General features: G+C 37.4%; 1 long non-coding RNA gene and 1 pseudogene across 1 annotated transcript; one reads left to right on the top strand and one right to left on the bottom strand.

Annotated features, from left to right (window-relative positions):
* Positions 1-259: 259 nt before the first annotated feature.
* On the top strand, positions 260-6,007 carry LOC145721261 (uncharacterized). The gene is made up of 3 exons (XR_014144855.1): positions 260-993; positions 2,377-5,279; positions 5,364-6,007. It is a non-coding gene; the product is annotated as an uncharacterized LOC145721261 (long non-coding RNA).
* An 11,292-nt stretch (positions 6,008-17,299) lies between these two features.
* Positions 17,300-17,545, bottom strand: LOC115942402 (cytochrome c oxidase subunit FA4 pseudogene; annotated as a pseudogene).
* Positions 17,546-18,540: the final 995 nt, after the last annotated feature.

Below are 18,540 nucleotides of genomic sequence, written 5' to 3'. Positions count from 1 at the left end.
TGGCATCACCGGATCACCAAGGGCTTCCTTTGCCTCTTGGTTTTGTGACTTCAGTGTCAGCAATACTCCCTACTCTCTCAACCCCCTGCTTGAGCATAAGTCTTCAGGGGAATTCAGAAGTAGCTCTGCCCCTGCTGATTCAGTCCGTAAACCTGAATGCTAGATCATTCATTTACCAGTATAACCTCTTGACTGTGGTCCCAATTTTGTTTTTTGTTTTCTGCATATTTCTCAACTGTGTTTCCTTTTGGGGTACAAGTCATCTAACTCCCCCATCCAAGCCTTTTTCAAGGCATTTGTGGTGGATCATCTCATAGCACAAAATTAAAATATCTGGTGTTTGCTCCATCATCTTTGTTTTAACTAACTTAGTTTTAACTAAAATCTTATATTCTAATCTTTCTTCCCTGTCCACTGTCTCCATTACTTTTAGTAAAACCTAATAAAGGAAAACAGACTCTCCCTGAAAGTCTCCATGTTTCCCATGACCCCAGCCCTGATTTATTTCTTGCTCACCTCTTAAAGGACATGAGCTATAAAATACCTCCATGTTAGAGTTTACAAGAACCCCAAGAGGCATTTGTCCCCCCTTTTCTGTGGTTTGCCAGCTTCTGCTATAATTACTAATCTACTTTCCAAGAAGGATATAATATATTGTCCCAAATCCTGTTCTGGAAACTTGGTAACCCTCAGGCAATCTGTTTCCGTTGGAGAAAGTGTAAGCAAGGGAAGAATCTGGGTTTGTGTTCTTTCTGTCTCCTAGGTTTATTGTTCTCTGGTTCCTCAACCAAGACTTGTGGTTTTCCTAAGCCTGCCAAGGGTATAAGGGGTGAGCCCTGGGCTCCTTTTTGCTATTTATGCTTAGTGAAGGTAAATGAAGAGAACCTTCTCCAACTTTGGTAATTTCCCTCTAATGCTGTTGTTTGTTTCCTCTCCTTGACTCTGCAGATGCCAAGTCCAAGTACCTGTACAAGTTCTTGATTCCATGTCTTGGTATGTATGTGCAAGAGAGCGGAGTGGCTCACTCTCTCACTTGAGGTCCCCTTGCTATTGTAGAGTATTCCAAAGAAACAAATCAGAATGCTCAAAAACATTAAGAAGAAGGTAGATCTATACTGCAAGTTATCTAGGGGGAAGATCAAGAGGGAGTGCTAAGTCAACACAGCACAACTTCCTAGGAACCCTCTTTGTCCATTTCTCTCCCCAAAGTCTCATTCTCAAGGCACATGTGTGTGAATCGGTCCCATCTCTGTCTTTAAAACTGCAACCTCACATCTATATCCTTTATTTTATCCTTTCTTCTCTCTTGTTTTCTTGGTTCTTCCCCTTTCTTTTTGGAGTTCCTTTATTTCCATTTGCAAACCAGTGCAGTTTCGCTCTGAAATATAGTTTGACAGTATTCCATGAGCAGATAAATAAAGACTTTTAGTCCTGTAATTGGTATTTATATTAGACAAAGAAGGAAATAAATGAAAGAAACTGTAGGTTTGGGGTTCAGAGCTACTTGGATTTGAATACTGCCTCCCACTGACTATTTGAATGTGATTTTGGGGAAAACATCTAATGAGTGTTACATCTCTGGGCCATTGTGAGGATTAAGTGAAGCACATATTTTCTACACTTAGTGTAATGGCTGGCATTGGACCAGCGCCAGACCATGCATCACAAGCCTGACATGTTGTAAGCTCTCAATGAATGATGGAAATCACATATTAATAAACTTTAAGGTCATTTTAAAGCCAAATCTTTAATGATCTTTCTTGCAACAGAAGGTTGTAAAGCATTGACCTTGATGAGTGTTTCCATTTCGTATCATCTATAGGTGTAAAGCACAGGCTAAGGCTCAAGGAGGAGACATCTGGGGACAGAGTGAATACTTGGGTCTAGTTCCTTATAAATTTTGTGCTCACAGCGTGGTTTATGGATTGGTTTAGAGTCAAGAGGAGACGAATATTTGTTATGTTTCTACCACAAGCTAGAGGCTGGTCCAGGTGCTTCGTGTATACACCTTCATTTAATCTGCACAGCAACACAGTGAAGTAGATGCTTATTATCACATTTTATCATTGAGAAAACCAAGCCTCAGGAAGATTAAGTGACTTACTCAGTTACTACACAGATAGTAGCTGGTGATTTCAGGATCAGCACACTCATCAGGCTGCAAAGCTTGGGGTCTTCCTCACAATATTAAATACATCCATCCCAGATGTAAGCATCAAACTGACTTCCAACTTAATATATGAGCACTGCTCTGATTTCCACTCTGTTGTGACTACCTGTGTGCCACGGTCACCCCATGATGTTGTGTTCCTCACCTCTCCTTCCTCATCTCATCTAATAAAATGGCATGAGGTTTCGTTCCTTTTATTTCTCAAGGAAAAGGACTGGTGAGTCTAGACAGACCCAAGTGGTTCCAGCACCGTGAACTACTAACTCCTGCGTTCAATGTTAACATCTTGAAATCATATGTTGAGGTGATGGCCCATTCTGTGAACACAATGCTGGTAAGTGAAGGGACAAAAAGTGCTCTGGTGTGTTGCAGAATGCTTCCAACAGGGAATGTATTCGACATGTGTAGTGGGTAGTGAAAGTCAAAGGGGAATGGCTCCTAAAAATTACCCAATGTGCAATTACCAGCTGAGCAAGAGTTGTCTATGTAAACCTTTGCTTTGGTTCTTTGGGTGATTAAAAATGATGAGGATTTGGTCATCTGATTTAGATATATTTTGAGACCCTATGGCAGTAAACCAAGTACCGAGTAGTGAGATTCAGATGGTAAGTACTATAAATGATAGGTGAGGGAACCAGGGCCAGCTACATCTGAAGCTATATTGGCTTCAGATTCAGAGAAGACTCAGATTTGCCAGGAAATATGAGCTGGACTTGATTATGTGGATAATACAGGTGAGGGAATTCTAGTTAGCATGAACAAAGGTGTGGAAGTTAGAATGAACTTGCCTGGTGGTCACAAAGACCCTGTCAAAGGATAAGTGTCTACATTAAACTCGCAGATTGAGTTTCTTCTTGTGGATAGTGGCGGATCATTAGAAGCTGACTTGGGCTTTTCAAAGGGGCAAGAGGATGTTGGCAGAGGAATATTCCTATGGGTGGTCTCTGATTTATAAATGAGGTCCATTCCAAAACTCCACTTGTACATGGTATATTTTAAATTTTTAAATTTGTACTTGTTTGAAAATCAGACAAGTAATTCATTAATACAAGTTCTATCAGAAACACTTCAAACCCCACAAACAAAGCCAAAGTTTCCCTCCACCTTCATTTACAAACCCATTCTTTTTGCCAAGAAAGAACCACTGTTACCAGCCGATTGGCTGGGTTCTTACAGAAGCGGACTTAACCTCAGTCGCCCTGGTTGGGGTATAAAGACTCATGTCTCACTCTTGGTAGAGAACCAGAGGTACGGGCTAGGGGGTGTGGGGCGGGGGGCATCCTCCTTCTATTCTGGTGCTGTGCAGCTTTGTGCACAATTGCAAATTAGCCAGTAGTGGTACTGGGTTTATCTGTTTCAATAAAACCGCTTTTGTCTTCCTTGTTTCTCTATCCCGCCTGTGCCTGAGGCCCAGCTCATAACTCCTATCCTCTGCTGAACTGTGCCCAAGTGCCTCTAGCCTTGAGCCTCCCCTTTGTTCTCATTTCTTCTAAATTTACTTTATTTACTCAGTAAAACTTACATAATTCAAGATGAAAGCAATTGAATAAACAATTGACATTTGGGTAAAAGCTTTAAAAAAAATCTGTCTTTTTTCCCGAGATTTCCAAATGCATAACAGCCCGAGCTATGGCATAGGTGCTCAACAAATGTAGGTTGATCTGACTCTAACCAGATTTATTTGTGTTTTACACAAAGATTGCTTATTATGACAAATACATTTTCAACAGGGAACTTTATGGCCGTTTCAGTCACAAAACATCTCAAGTAGTGTGAGGAGGTCACTTGGGGGGAGAAGTAAAGTGGACAGAGGGAGCACGTAACTGGGAGTCACTCCCCAAACCTGCTTCTTTCATGGCTTCTCCCTGTCCCCCACTTCTGAATTGAAAATGGATAAAGAAGATGTATGCTATGGAAAATTACTCAGCCATCAGAAGGGATGAATACCTACCATTTGCATCAACATGGATGGAACTGGAGGGGATTATGCTAAGTGAAATAAATCAAGCAGAGAAAGACAAATATCATATGGTTTCACTCATATGTGGAACATAAGGACTAGCACAGAGGACCACAGGGGAAGGGATGGAAAACTGAATGGGAAGAAATCAGAGAGGGAGACAAACCATGAGAGACTCTGGACCCCGGGAAACAAATTGAGGGTTACAGAAGGGAGGGGAGTGGAGGGATGGGGTAACCAGGTGATGGGTATTAAGGAGGGTACGTGTGGTGATGAGCACTGGGTGTTATACATAACTAATGAATCACTGAACATTACATCAAAAACTAATGATGTACTATATGTTGGCTAATTGAACATAATAAAAAATTAAAAAAAATAAAATCACCTTGAGTCAAGGGGGAAAAAAAAAGAAATGTGTTTGGCTTTTTTGTTGTGTTGTGTTTTTTAGAAAGAGAGGGCAGAGGGGCAGAGGGAGAGATAGAATCTTAAGCAGGGCTTGATCTCATAACCCTGAGATCATGACCTGAGCCGAAATCATGTCAGATGCTTAACCGATTGAGCCACCCAGGCGCCCCTGAATGAAAATGTTTTTTACGATGTTCTAAGTTTATTTTAAGTGTGGCTATGGTGTTTGGCAGTAGTGATGGTGGGGTGGGGTGTCTAGCAATTTGGGGATTGAAGATGGAGGAAGCCCTGGGGAGACCCTTTGTAATTATAGGTCTGTTTTACTGGGATTCTGATCCATTGTAATGCAGTTATGGTAATAACTGAAAGGCCAAAGATACTTAACTCAGTCATTTACCAGACCTGGTTTGCTCTTTGCCCTTTCTCACCCAGCTGGGTGCAGTTTTCCCTTCCTCATGCCAAGTAAGCACTTGCTTAATTTACCTACATGACCTCTGGCCCCTCCTAGGTCAGGTTTGTCAACCTTACATCCTAAGGGCAGGGTCAGGGAGGAGCTTTCAGATAAAGGCAGTTTGATGATGATGATGTCGTTGATCTTGACCTCCTGTGCCAGCGTAAGTAGGAGAAGATTTGCAGCTCTCAGGACACAGTGGTGGAGGTCTACGAGCACATCAACCTGATGACCCTGGGCATACTTCTGAAATGTGCTTTCAGCCAGGAGACCAACTGCCAGATAAGCAGGTCAGTGACAGGAAAGCAAGGAAGACACTTGTTCGCCATCATCTAAGTCATTCATTGACATATTGTCCCTGCTTTCTCTTCTAGCACCCATGATCTTTATGTTAAAACAACGTTTGAAGCCAGAAAAATCATCTTTTATCACTTACACAGCTTCTTACATCACCATGACATCATTTTCAAATTCAGCCCTCAGGGCCAACGCTTACAAGAGATGATCAAAATTCTACAACAGTACACAGGTATTTCTTGCATTTGGGTGGCCCAAGTCCATGCACTGTCATAACTGTGTTGTATCTGTCTAGAAAAATAGGCCTCAGTGTGAAAAAAGAAAACATTCTTGTTCTTAATGGAGCTTTTATAGGGACAGTGCTGCTTTAGAAGAGTTTGCTAGATCTATAGTAGTAGTCCTGTCAGAAGTTTTCTATACCATGTTCATTATGCACAATTGTTATTAATACAAATATAACAAGGGGACATTTAATATCCCAAAGCACACAAGGCATATGACTTCTAGTGCAGTGTTTGCAGTAATAACGAATGAATAATGACAAACTAAAAACATTCATGCAACATAGGAATGAATACAGGAGCAGAGTGAGCATGGACATGCATTCAAAAGAAGGGGAAAATTAGGAGTTGTTTGGCGGGTATAAAGTTTCAATTACACAAGATGAATACGTTCTAGAGATCTGTAAGTTAACAGTACTGTATTGGGTATGTAAAGGTGTGTTAAGTGGGTAGATCTCAGGTTAAGAGTTCTTATTACAATAAAAAAAATAAAAGAAGCTCCATCCAGGGCACCTGGCTAGTTTAGTCAGTAGAGCATGCGACTCTTGATCTCGGAGTTGTAAGTTCGAGCCTATGTTGGATGTAGATGTAGATGTAGAGATTACTCAAAAATAAAATCTTAAAAGAAAAAGAAGCTCCATTCAAAAATAGCTTTGGCAAAACATAAAAATAAAAGTTGAAATAGAGTAAGCCTATTTTTTTTTTTTAAGATTTATTCATTTGAGAGAGACAGAGAGAACACAAGCAGGGGGAGAAGCAGAGGGAGAGGGAGAAACAGACTCCCTGCTGAGCCGGGAGCCTGACATGGGGCTTGATCCCAGGACACCCAACCATCTGGGCCACCCAGGCTCCCCAATAGATTAAGTTTTTTAAGCAATTCAACATTACTATTCATCAACACCATAATAGAGAATATTTATCAAGCAGTTAATGAATCCTTTCTTGGCTCCACCACTTAGTAGCAGTGTGACTTTGGGCAAGTTTACTCACTGCTTTGTCTCAGGGTCATCTGTAAAATGGGGATAAAAGGGAACCTATCTCCTAGGTTTGTGGTGATGATTAAATATGTTAACATACATAAAGCACTTAGGACAGTGCCTTGCACTGAATAAATATTAAACATAAAATATAGTTACTTTAGCAAATATATTTGTCTCAAGGAAATTTGCAAGACACACCTACACATGCACAGTCACACACACATAGACACACAGGAATGTAGATATTATAAGGAGGACACTCAGAGAAGCAGTTTAGGTTAACAATTTAAGACACAGATGGGCATTATAGATAGCAGTACTTCCAAACTTGTCCACATCATGGTCCACACAGAAAATGCTAAATTTGTATGGCTCATTAGAGTGGGTCTGGGGGCATTTATGAAGGACTCGGTGAAAAAGTTCTTTACTATTTCTTTATATTACATAATTATGATAAAAAACCAAAATGCGAAGTATTAGGGGAAACTTAAATTTGTTCAAAATAAAACCTATTCAAAATTTTTATTTTTATGTAGTCAAATTTATCAATATTTTTTTTATTGCATCTGGATTTTAAGTAGTAGTCACTAGCCTTCCCCTGTTCTAGGGATCTCAGCCCTTGCCCTAATGACAATTTGGGCTGGATAAGTCTTTTTTGCATGAGGAGCTGTCCTGTGCAGTGTAGGACGTTTAGCTGCATCCCTGACATCTACCCTCTTGATGCCAGTAGGACTCTGATAGTTGTGGCAACTGAAAATGTCTCCAGACATTGCTGAATGTCCCCTGGGGTCAAAATTATTTGCAGCTGGGCTGCCTGTGTGGCTCAGTTGGTTAAGCATCCAACTCCTGATTTTGGCTCAGGTCATGATCTCAAGGTCGTGAGACTGAGCCCCAATTTGGGCTCTGTGCTGGGTGTGGAACCTGCTTAAGATTCTCTCCCTTTCCCTCTACCCCTCCACTCCCCCCCCCAACCCCTGCTCATGCTTGCTTACACACTCTCTCTCTGTCTCTCTCAAAAAGTAAAAAATAAAAATAAAACCTTTTAGAAAATTATCTGCAGCTGAGACCCATTGCCTTATACCCAAACTAGAGACATTCATCCATGTTTTTCTTCCAGTGCTTGTGTGATTTTGTTCTTTTTGCATTTAGATTTCTGATCCATTTAGAGTTTATTCTTATGTATGGTACAAAGTGTTGATCTAACTTTTCTAAGTGGTTATCCAGTTGTCCCATTGCCATATATTTAAAAGTTCCATCTTTTCTGTGATATATATATACCATGGAATATTACTCAGCAATAAAAAGATTGAGATCTTGCCCTTTGCAACAACATGCATCCATACCTAGAGGGCATTATGGAAGTGAAGCAAGTCAGACAAAGACAAATACTATATGATCTCACTCAGATGTTTTGATTTAAGCAACAAAACAAATGAACAAAGAAAAAAGAGACAAACAGAAAACCAGGCTCTTAAATACAGAGAACAAACTGGTACACCTGAAACTAATATAATACTGTATGTTAATTACACTTCAATTAAAAATTTAATTTAATTTAATTTAAAAGTTCCATCTTTTCCAGTGATTTGAGATAACCCACCTTTATCATATACTAAATTGACATATGTATTTGACCTTATTTCTGAACTTTCTTTTCTATTCCATTGGTCTGTCTATTTATTCATGTATTGGAATCACATTGATTTATTTAAAGAGATTTTGTAGTATGTTGTTTGTTTGTTTGTTTTTTAAATAAGAACTAGGGATGCCTGGGTGGCACAGTCAGTTAAGTGTCCGACTCTTGGTTTTAGCTCAGGTCATGATCTCAGGGTTGTGAGATCGAGCCCTGCTTAGGGCTCTCCACCTAGCATGGAGTCTGCTTAAGATTCTCTTTCCCTCTCCTTCTGCCCCTCCACCCTGTGCTCATTCTGTCTCTCTCCTAAAATAAATCTAAAAATTAACAAACTATTTTTCAGAGAGTTTTAGGTTTACAGAAAAATTAAGCAGAAAATACAAAGAGTTCTTATATACTTTCTCACCTCCTCCCCTGCCCCCACTTACCCAGTTTCCCCTATTATTCACATCATGCATTAGTGTGGTACCTTTGTTATATTTGATGGGGCAATATTGATACATTATTATTAACCAAAGTCCATAGTTTACTTTAGGGTTCACTATTTATATTGTACACGGTATGGGTTTTGACCAACACATTATGATATGTATCCCCTTCTATTCCTAGTTTTCTGAGAGGTGTTTTTTTTAATCATGCATGGGTGTTAGATTGTGTTAGATCTTTTTCACTCATCTTTTGATAGGGTCCTATGATTTTTCTTCTTTAACTTATTGATGTGATAGATTACATTAAATGATTTTTGAATGTTGAACCAGACTTGCATATCTGGAATAAATCCCACTTGGTCATAGTGTATAGTTGCTTTTATGCATTGTTGGATTTTATTTGCTAATATTTCATTGAGGATTTTAGCATCTGTTTCATGAGAGATATTGGTTTGTAGCTTTCCTTTCTTGTAATGTCTTTGTCTGGTTTTGGTATTAGGATAATGTCTGGCCTCATAAAATGAATTAGGGAGTATTCCCTCTGTTATTCTCTGGAAGAAATTGTAAAGAATTGGTATGATTTCTTTCTTAAATATTTGACAGAATAAACCAGTGAAGTCATCTAGACCTGGTTCTTCCTGTTTTGGGAAGGTTATTAATTATTGATTTAATTTCTTTAATAGATATAGGCCTATTTAGATGATCTGTTTCTCTTGTGTTTTGGTAGATCATGTCTTTTAAGAATTTGGTCCATTTCATGTAGGTTATCAAATTTATGGGCATACAGTTGTTCATAATATTCCTTTATTATCTTTTTAATGCCCATAGAATCAGTAGTGATGTCCCCTTTTTATTTCTGATATTAGTAATTTGTGTCTTCTCTCTTTTTTTTCTTAGTTAACCTAGCTAGAGATTTATCAATTTTATCGATCTTTTCAAAGAACCAACTTTTGGTTCATTGATTTTATTCCTTGATTTCCTATTTTTAGTTTCACTGCTTTCTGTTCTAATTTTTATTATTTCCTTTTTTTTACCTACTTCGGATTTAATGTGTTCTCTTTTTAGTTTCCTAAGGCAGAAGATTAGATTGTTGATTTTAGATCTTTCTTCTTTTCTAATATATTAATTCAATGCTATAAAGTTCCCTCTAAGTACTGCCTTCACTGTGTCCCACAATTTTGATTAGTTGTATTTTAATTTTCATTTAGTTAAAAAATTTAAAAAATTTGTCTTGAAATTTCTTTGGCCCATGTGTTATTTAGAAATGTGTGTTTTACTCTCCAACTATTTTGGAGTTTTCCAACTACCTCTCTGTTATGGATTTCTATTCCATTGTGGTCTGAGAGCATACTTCATATGATTTATGTTCTTTTAAAATTTAGGGTGTGTTTTATGGCCCAAATGTGGCCTATCTTGGAGAATGTTCTCTGTGAGCTTGTAAAGGAAGTGTATTCTGTTGTTGTTAGATGATGTGTTCTATAGACGTGAAATAGATCCAGTTGACTGACGACATTGTTCAGTTCAACTATGTCCTTGCTGGTTTTCTGACTGCTGCATCTGTCCATTACTGACAGGGGAGTGTTGAAGTCTCCAACTGTGAGAGTAGATTCATCTATTTCTCCTTGGAGTCCTATTATTTTTTGCCTTATATATTTTGACACTCTGTTGTTAGGTGCACTCACATTTTTTAGAAAGGTTTCATTTATTTATTCATGAGAGACAGAGACAGGCAGAGGCAGAGGGAGCAGAAGGCTCCCCCTGGAGCAGGAAGCCTGATGCAGGACTGATGTGGGGCTCGATCCCAGGACCCCGGGATCCCGACCTGAGCTGAAGGCAGATGCTTAAATGACTTAGCCGCCCAGGTGATTTCACATTAAAGATTGTTGTCTTCTTGGAGAATTGACCCCTTTATAATTATGTAATGCCCTTTTTTATCCCTAATAAATTTTCCCTAATACTTTTCCTTGCTTTGAAATCTGTTCTATCTGAAGTTAATATAGCTATTCCAGTTTTCCTTTGGTTAGTTAGCATGGCATATCTTTCTCTATTCCTTTACTCTTAATCTATATGTATCTTTATATTTTAAAGTGGGTTTCTTGTAGACAATATATAGTTCGGGTATTTTTAAATCCCTCTGACAGGGATCTTTTAACTGGTGTATTTAAACCATCGATGCTTAATATGATTATTGATATATTTGGATTAATAGCTACCATATTTGTTACTTCTTACTATTCGTTGCCTTTTTTTTTCTTTTTGGTCTTCCACTTTTTTCCTGCCTTATCTGGTTTTAATTGAGCATTTTATATGATTCCATTTTTCTCCTCTCTTAGCATATAAATTATACTCTTTTTTACCTTGTTTAGTGGTTGTCCTTGAGTTTGTAATATGTATTTAGAACTAATCCAAGCCCACTTTCAAATAATACTTGCAAGTACCCTATAACAGGGTATTCCCAACTCCCAATTTTTCTCCTATTCCCTTATAACATTGCTATAATTTATTTTACTTCTCCCTAAGCTATAAAACTGAATACATTGTTGTTTTTATTATTTTGAACAGATTGTTATCTGTTAGATCAATTAAAAATAAGGAAACAAAAGGTTTTGTTTTAACTTCATTTATTCATTCTTAATGTTTTTCTTTCTTTATGCAGATCTGAGCTTCTGAACTATATCATTTTCCCTCTTTCTAAAGAACAGATTTTACTATCTTGCAAAGCAGTTCTAATGGTGACAAATTTCCTCAATTTTTGTCTGAGAAAGTCTTTATTTCTCTTTCATTTTTAAGGGTAATTTGGAAGAATTCAAGGTTGGTGTGTTTTTCTTTTTAGCACTTTAAATATTTTACTCCACTCTCTTCTCTGCCTGGCTTCTGAAGAGAAGTCCAATGTCATTTTTGTCACTGCTATTCTGTAGGTAGTGTTTTTTTCCTGTGGTTTCTTTTAAGATTTTCTTTTTGTCTTTGATCTTCTGTAGTTTGAATAGAATGTGCATATTGACTTTTTGGTGTAGATTTTTTGATGTTTTCCTGCTTGGTATTCTCTGCATCTCTTGTATCTGTGGTTTGGTGTCTATCATTAATTTTGGAAAGTTCTCAGTCGTTTATTGTTTCAAATACTTCTTCTGTTCCTTTCTTTTTTTCTTCTCTTTGGTCCTTTATTTTTTCTGGTGGGGATTGTTCCTTGATGACTTTCTCTATTTCTTCTGTGGAAATTAGTCTAAGTTTTCTATCTCTACTGGGGTCAACTCTGGTACGCTGAATATTCCATTTCATGTAGGTTTTAAAATTTATTTGGATAGAAGCAGTAATCTCATGATTTTAAAAAATTTCTCTGATCTTTAAAAAAAAATTTCTCTGGGGGCTCCTGGCTGGCTCAGTCAGTAGAGGATGCAACTCTTGACCTCAGAGTTGGAAGTTCAAGCCTGATGTTGGGTGTAGAGATCACTTAAAAATAAAATCTTAAAAAATAAATAAATAAAATAAAATAAAAAATTTAAATTTTAAAAAATTTCTCTGTATTAATTTTTATTTTCCCTTTGTCATTTCTTACTTCATATAGTTGTGCATTCTCCCTCTTTTCCTGATTAAATTAGCTAATATATGTCTGTTATGGATTTTTTTGAAAGAGCCAAAAAATTTTTTTAAAGATTTTTATTTATTTATTTGTCAGAGAGAAAGAGTGGGGGAGAGAGAGCACAAGCGGCAGGAGCGGCAGGCAGAAGGAGAAGCAGGCTCCCCGCTGAGCAGGGAGCCCGATGCAGGACTAGATCCCAGGACCCTGGGATCATGCCCTGAGCCAAAGGCAGATGCTCAACTGACTGAGGCACCCAGGCGTCCTGAAAGAGCCAAACTTTTGATTTATTAATTTGGTCTACTGTTTTTCTGTTCTTTACCATACTAACTTTTGCAATTTTCTTTATTTTTTTATACTCTGTGTTGGTTTATTTTGTTATTCTTTTTCTAGTTTTTAAGTTAGGATTTAATATATTTATAGTAGTTCTCCCTCATCCATGGTTTTGCTTTCCATGGTTTCAGTTACCCATGGGCAATCGTGGTCTGGAAGCAGATGATCCTTCTGATGTATCATCAGAAAGTCAGTAGTAACCTAACTCTATGTCACAGAGCTTGTGTCATTCTTCTCACTTCATCTCATCACAGCTATTTTATCATCTCACATCATCACAAGAAGCAGGGTGAGAGTATAGTACAATGAGTTATTTTGAGAAAGAGCAAGAGACCACATTCACATAAATTTTATTACAGCATATTTTTATAATTGTTTTATTTCATTATTGTTGCTAATCTCTTACTGTGCCTAATTTATAAGTTAAACTTTATCATAAGTATGTGTGTATAAGAAAAGAACAGATTATATAGGGCTTGGTACTATCTGTGGCTTCAGGTATCCATTGGTGATCTTGGTACATATCCCTGCAGATAAGAGAGGACTACTGTATTTTATTCTTTCATTCTTTTTCCTATTTCTATTTGCTTTGTGGGTCTGTGTGTGTGTGTGTGCACACGCATGCACGCACACGTATTAGTAGGTTTTTTCTTTTTTTATTGTGGTAAAATACCCATAACGTAAACTTTACCATCTTAACCATATTTTATTTTTTTAATTATTTTTTTATTTTTGTAAAGATTTTATTTATTTATTTGACAGACAGAGAGAGAGCACAAGCAGGCAGAGTGGCAGGGAGAGGGAAAGGGAGAAGCTGGCTCCCCACTAAGCAGAGAGCCCAATGTGGGCTCAATCCCAGGACCCTGGGATCATGACCTGAGCCAAAGGCAGACGTTTAACTGACTGAGCCACTCAGGTGCCCCAACCATATTTTAAATGTACAGTTCAGTGGTATTAAATACACTTACATTGTTGTGCAGCCATCACCATCCATCCCCATAAACCTATTTATCTTGTAAAGCTAAAATTCTATACCTATTAAACAGTAACTCCCTATTCTCCCCTCCCTTCAGTCCCTGGCAACCACCATTGTACTTTCTGTCTTTATGATTTGGGCTATTCTAAGTACCCTATAAATGGAAACTATGGGTATTTATCTTTTTGTCACTGGCTTATTTCGCTTAGCATGTCCTCAAGGTTTATCCATGTTGTAGCATATGTCAGAATTTCCTACGTTTTTAAGACTGAAAATATTCCATCACATTTTGTTTATGCAATCATCCATCAATGGACATTTGGGTTGCTTCCATATTTTAGCTTTTGTGAATAATGCTGTTAGAAACATGGGTGTACAAATATCTCTTCAAGACTCTGCTTTCAATTCTTTTGAAGGTTTCCCCAGAAATGGAATTCCTGGATCATATGATAATTCTATTTTTTTTATTATTTGAGGAGCTGCCATATTGTTTTCCACAGCAGCTGTAGCATTTTGCATTCCTACCCATAGTGCACAAGGGGTTCTGATTTCTCCAGATTCTTACCAATAGCCAATGCAGGACTAGCCCGATGCAGGACTAGATCCCAGGACCCTGGGATCTGGGGTTTTTGATAGTAGCAATCCTAATAAGTCTGAGGTTTTTTTCTGGGGTTTTTGATAGTAGCAATCCTAATAAGTCTGAGGTGGTATCTCATTATAGTTTTGATTTGCATTTCCCTAACGATCAGTGATGTTGAACATCTTTTCTTTTCATGTGCTAATTGTCCATTCATGTATCGTCTTTAGAAAAACGTCCACTTAAGATCTTTACCCATTTTTGGGCGCCTGGGTGGCTCAGTTGGTTAAGCGACTGCCTTCGGCTCAGGTCATGATCCTGGAGTCCCTGGATCGAGTCCCGCATCGGGCTCCCTGCTCGGCGGGGAGCCTGCTTCTCCCTCTGACCCTCCCCCGTCTCATGTGCTCTCCGTCTCTCTCATTCTCTCTGTCTCAAATAAATAAATAAAATCTTAAAAAAAAAAAGATCTTTACCCATTTTTGAATCAGGTTGTTTTCTGGTATTGTGTTTTAGGAGTTCTCTATATATTCTGGATCTGAATCCCTTATCAGATAGATGATTTGCAAATATTTTCTCTCATTCTGTGGGTTGCCTTTTTACTCTATGGATACTGTTTTTAAATTTTTATGAAGTCTTATTGGTCTACCTTTTCTTGTGTTACCTGCGCCTTTCTTGTGTTACCTGGGTGTCAGTGCAAGAAATCCTTACTAAATCCAGTGGCTTTTAATTCTATTTTTCTTTCAAGAATTTTATTGTTCTAGGTCTTACAATTAGGTCCTTGACCTATTTTGAGTTAATTTTCAAATACGGTATAGGTAAGGTCTAATTTCACTCTTTTGCATGTAGATGTCCAGTTTTCCCAGCAACAATTTGTTGAAAAGACTGTCCCTTTCCCCCTTGAATGGTCTTAGTATCCTTGTCAAAAATTCTTTGACCATATATGTGAGAGTTTATTTCTGCGCTCTGTATGCCATTCATACATGGTATATGTCTGTCTTTATGCTGTTACCACCCTGTTTTTGATTACCATAGCTTTGTAGTAAATTTTGAAGTTAGGAAGAAGTGTGAGTCCTTCAGTTTTGTTCTTTTTCAAGATGGTTTTGAGTCTTTGTAGTCCCTTGAGATTCCATATGAATTTTAGGATGGATTTTTATATTTCTTATTGCTATGTGTTTTTAAGGTTATGAATTTTTTTTGTTCATTGATTAAATATATCCTATGTATTTTGATTAGTAATGTTTTTATTATCATTATTTTTTCAGAAATGCTTTAATTTCTGTTTGTATATCCCTTTCACTCAAAAGGTGTTTAATAGAAGGTTTATAAATTTCTGGGTGAAAAGCTTTCTTATTTTTTTATTTTTAAAAATTTCTAATTTTGTTGTATTGCAATTAGAAAGCATTGTTTGTAGTATTTCCATTTTACAGAACTTATTAATGTTTTCTTTGGTCTAATATGTGATCACTTTTTGTAAATTTTCCATGCACTCTTATGAAGAAGATAAATTCTCTATTATTAGGTATGGTGTCTGATAGTTTCCCCCATATGTTCTGCCTTATTATTTTGTTTGGATCTTCTATATCTTATTTTTGTCCATTTGACCTGTCCTGTATTGGGAGTAGTATGTTGAAGACTCCTACTATTAGTGTGATCCTGCCTATCTTTCCTTGCATTTCCTATAGTTTTCTGCTTTAAATAGGTACTGCTGTGTTATTTGGTGTGTGTATATGCTCATAAGTATTATATCTTGTGGTATCATGACTTTAAGATTTTATTTTTAAGTAATCTCTACACTCAACGTGGGGCTCGAACTTATAACCCTGAGATCAAGAGTCACATGTTCCACCAACCCAGCCAGCCAAGTGCCCTGTGATATCCTGACTTTTAACATTAAAAACTGACCTTCTTGGAATGCCTAGGTGGCTCAGTCAGTTAAGCATCTGCCTTCAGCTCAGGTCATGGTCACAGGGTCCTGGGATCCAGTCCCGCATCGGGCTCCTTGCTCAGCGGGGAGCCTGCTTCTCCCTCTGCCTGCCGTTCTGCCTGCTTGTGCTCTCTGCCTCTCTCTGACAAATAAATAAATAAATATTTAAAAATAAATAAATAAATAAAAAATAAAAACTGGCTTTTAATGAGTTTTTGTTCAAATTCTACTTTGTTTGATATCAGGATTGCAACCCCAATTTTCTTATTATTTTCATTTGTCTGGTACATCCTTGTCCATCCCTTTATTTATAGACATTTTGAATTGCTTTGTTTTATGTGTTTTTCTTACATGCAGCACATAGTTCAGTTTTGCTTTATGAGTCCATTTGAAAATGTTTTTATTTTAGTAAACAAGTCATTCCCATTCTTATTTGTTGAAATGACTGATACGTTTGGACTCAACACTGCACATTATTATGCTTTACTATGTGTATTATATTATAGTTACTGTGTTTATTAGTTTCCTAAAGGCTTCCCTAACAAATAACTACTCACTGGTTCTGGGTGAACATGAATTTGGGGGGGACATTATTCAATTCAGTACACTGTGTTCCTTTCTCTATGTGGTATGTCTTCTTTGCTCTTTTAAAATATATCTTTTGATATTTAAGAAGGTTTATATTTTTTCTCTGGCTACCATAGTGTTTAGTCCTTCCATAAATCCTTAACTCCCCTTTCCCTTATTTAAACTTTTGCTACCTGGCTTGTCATTTTAACTGTAGTAAATATAGATAACATTTGCCATCTTAATCTTTTTAAAGTATACAGCTTAGTGCTATTAATTACATTCATGTTATTGTGCCATCACCACCACCATCCATCTCCAGAATTCATTTCACCTTGCAAAATTGAAACTCCATACATATTAAATTATAATTCCTCTTTATACTCCTTTCTCTTGGAAACCACTATTCTACTTTCTGCCTCTACAAATTTGACTAGGTATTCTAGGTACCTTATATACATATATGAGGAATCCTATAGTATTTGTATTTTGTGACTGGTTATTTGACGGTTTGTCAGTTTTTAATAATAGCCTTTGATTTTCATTTATTACCTATACAATTATTAATGATCATTTCTTTTCAAGCTTCAGATATTTATTAATCAGTGTAAACCCCAACACAATACACCAACATGATTTCATGCATTTAGAGGGGACATATTTCCTGGATAAGTAGAAAATTGTGAGGATGGCGTCTGGAAGGCCGTCATTCTGAGCAGCTTTATATTGAAACATTTCATTTAGAAGTCTGGATCTTCTTTCTTCAGTTTGCTGTAATCTAAATTCACTGAGCAGAACTTGTATTAAACATGGGGGCCCAGTTTGCTCCAAGATTCTGGATTATTCCTATCCCCACTGACATCTGGATTAAGCAATGCCAGGTGCAAGACATACAGTGCTGCTCCAGTACATCCCACTCCAACAAATATGAGGAGGAAGATCAAGCTCAGATGCTTCTTGGCCTGACTGAGGATCTGGCATAACATGGTTGCAGCAGAGGCCTCAGGTCCAGAGGGAGAAAAGATCAAACGTGCCAGGCTCCCAACAATTAGTGATTATTCTACTTTCCCCTTTCTCCCTCCCATCTCCTCCTATTTTTAGTTGAATTATTTTCACTTTTAGTGTTTATGCGATATCCTTCTGCCCATGTGCCAATCCTTATTTTAGAATGAGATCTAAAATTATATCTATGAAATGTGCACCTCAGTTCTTTAATGAAGTTTTCCTAGTTGGATGAAGCTCAACCACTCTAGATTCCTCAGGATGGGCTCATGAGCATAGTATTTTCTGAGTTCATGCAAGTTTATACCTGTTTTTTGGTAGACTTGATACTTGTTTGAATGACAAATTTCCTGGATATAAAGGTAGGATAAAAGTACTTTACTGCTACTTTGTTTCCTTGAGTTTCTCGAAAATGCTCTAATCTTTTGCCCAACACAGGGCTTGAACTCACGACCCTGATATCAAGACCTGAGCTGAAATCGAGAGTCTGATGCTTAACTGACTGAGCCACCCAGGCACCCTGAAAATGCTCTAATCTTGTTTTGATTTCTTTATTGTTCTTGAGAAGTATGTTGCTGCCTTAATTTTAGTCCCCTTAAAAGTCATTTGGTCTTTTTGTTTGGAGTCTCTGAGGATTTTCTTTTCTCTGTCTTCAATGTTGAATAGTTTTATTAGGGTATATTTGGTATTGGTTATTCTGTTCCAACTTTTCCAGGGATAAGGTGGGCCTCTTAATATGTACATTTAAATTTTGTCTCACTTCCACAGTTTTCTTGGATTATAGTTTTAGATACTCTGTTTCATATTTTTGTGGGGTTCTTTTTTAAGCCCCATCAGTTATACAGATGTTGGTGTTTCTTTGCCTGTCTTCCATTTCGTTTGATAACTTTTTCATGAAAATGAGATATTAGACTAAGAAAGAAAAGAATGATTGGCCACTTGCCCCTGCATTTGAAACCATCTTTATTATATTGCCTCC

This window comes from Leptonychotes weddellii, chromosome 4 (assembly GCF_054177405.1).
Source record: "Leptonychotes weddellii isolate Sample4059 chromosome 4, ASM5417740v2, whole genome shotgun sequence".
Classification (NCBI taxonomy): domain Eukaryota; kingdom Metazoa; phylum Chordata; class Mammalia; order Carnivora; family Phocidae; genus Leptonychotes; species Leptonychotes weddellii.
This window is presented reverse-complemented; position numbering and strand designations above follow the sequence as displayed.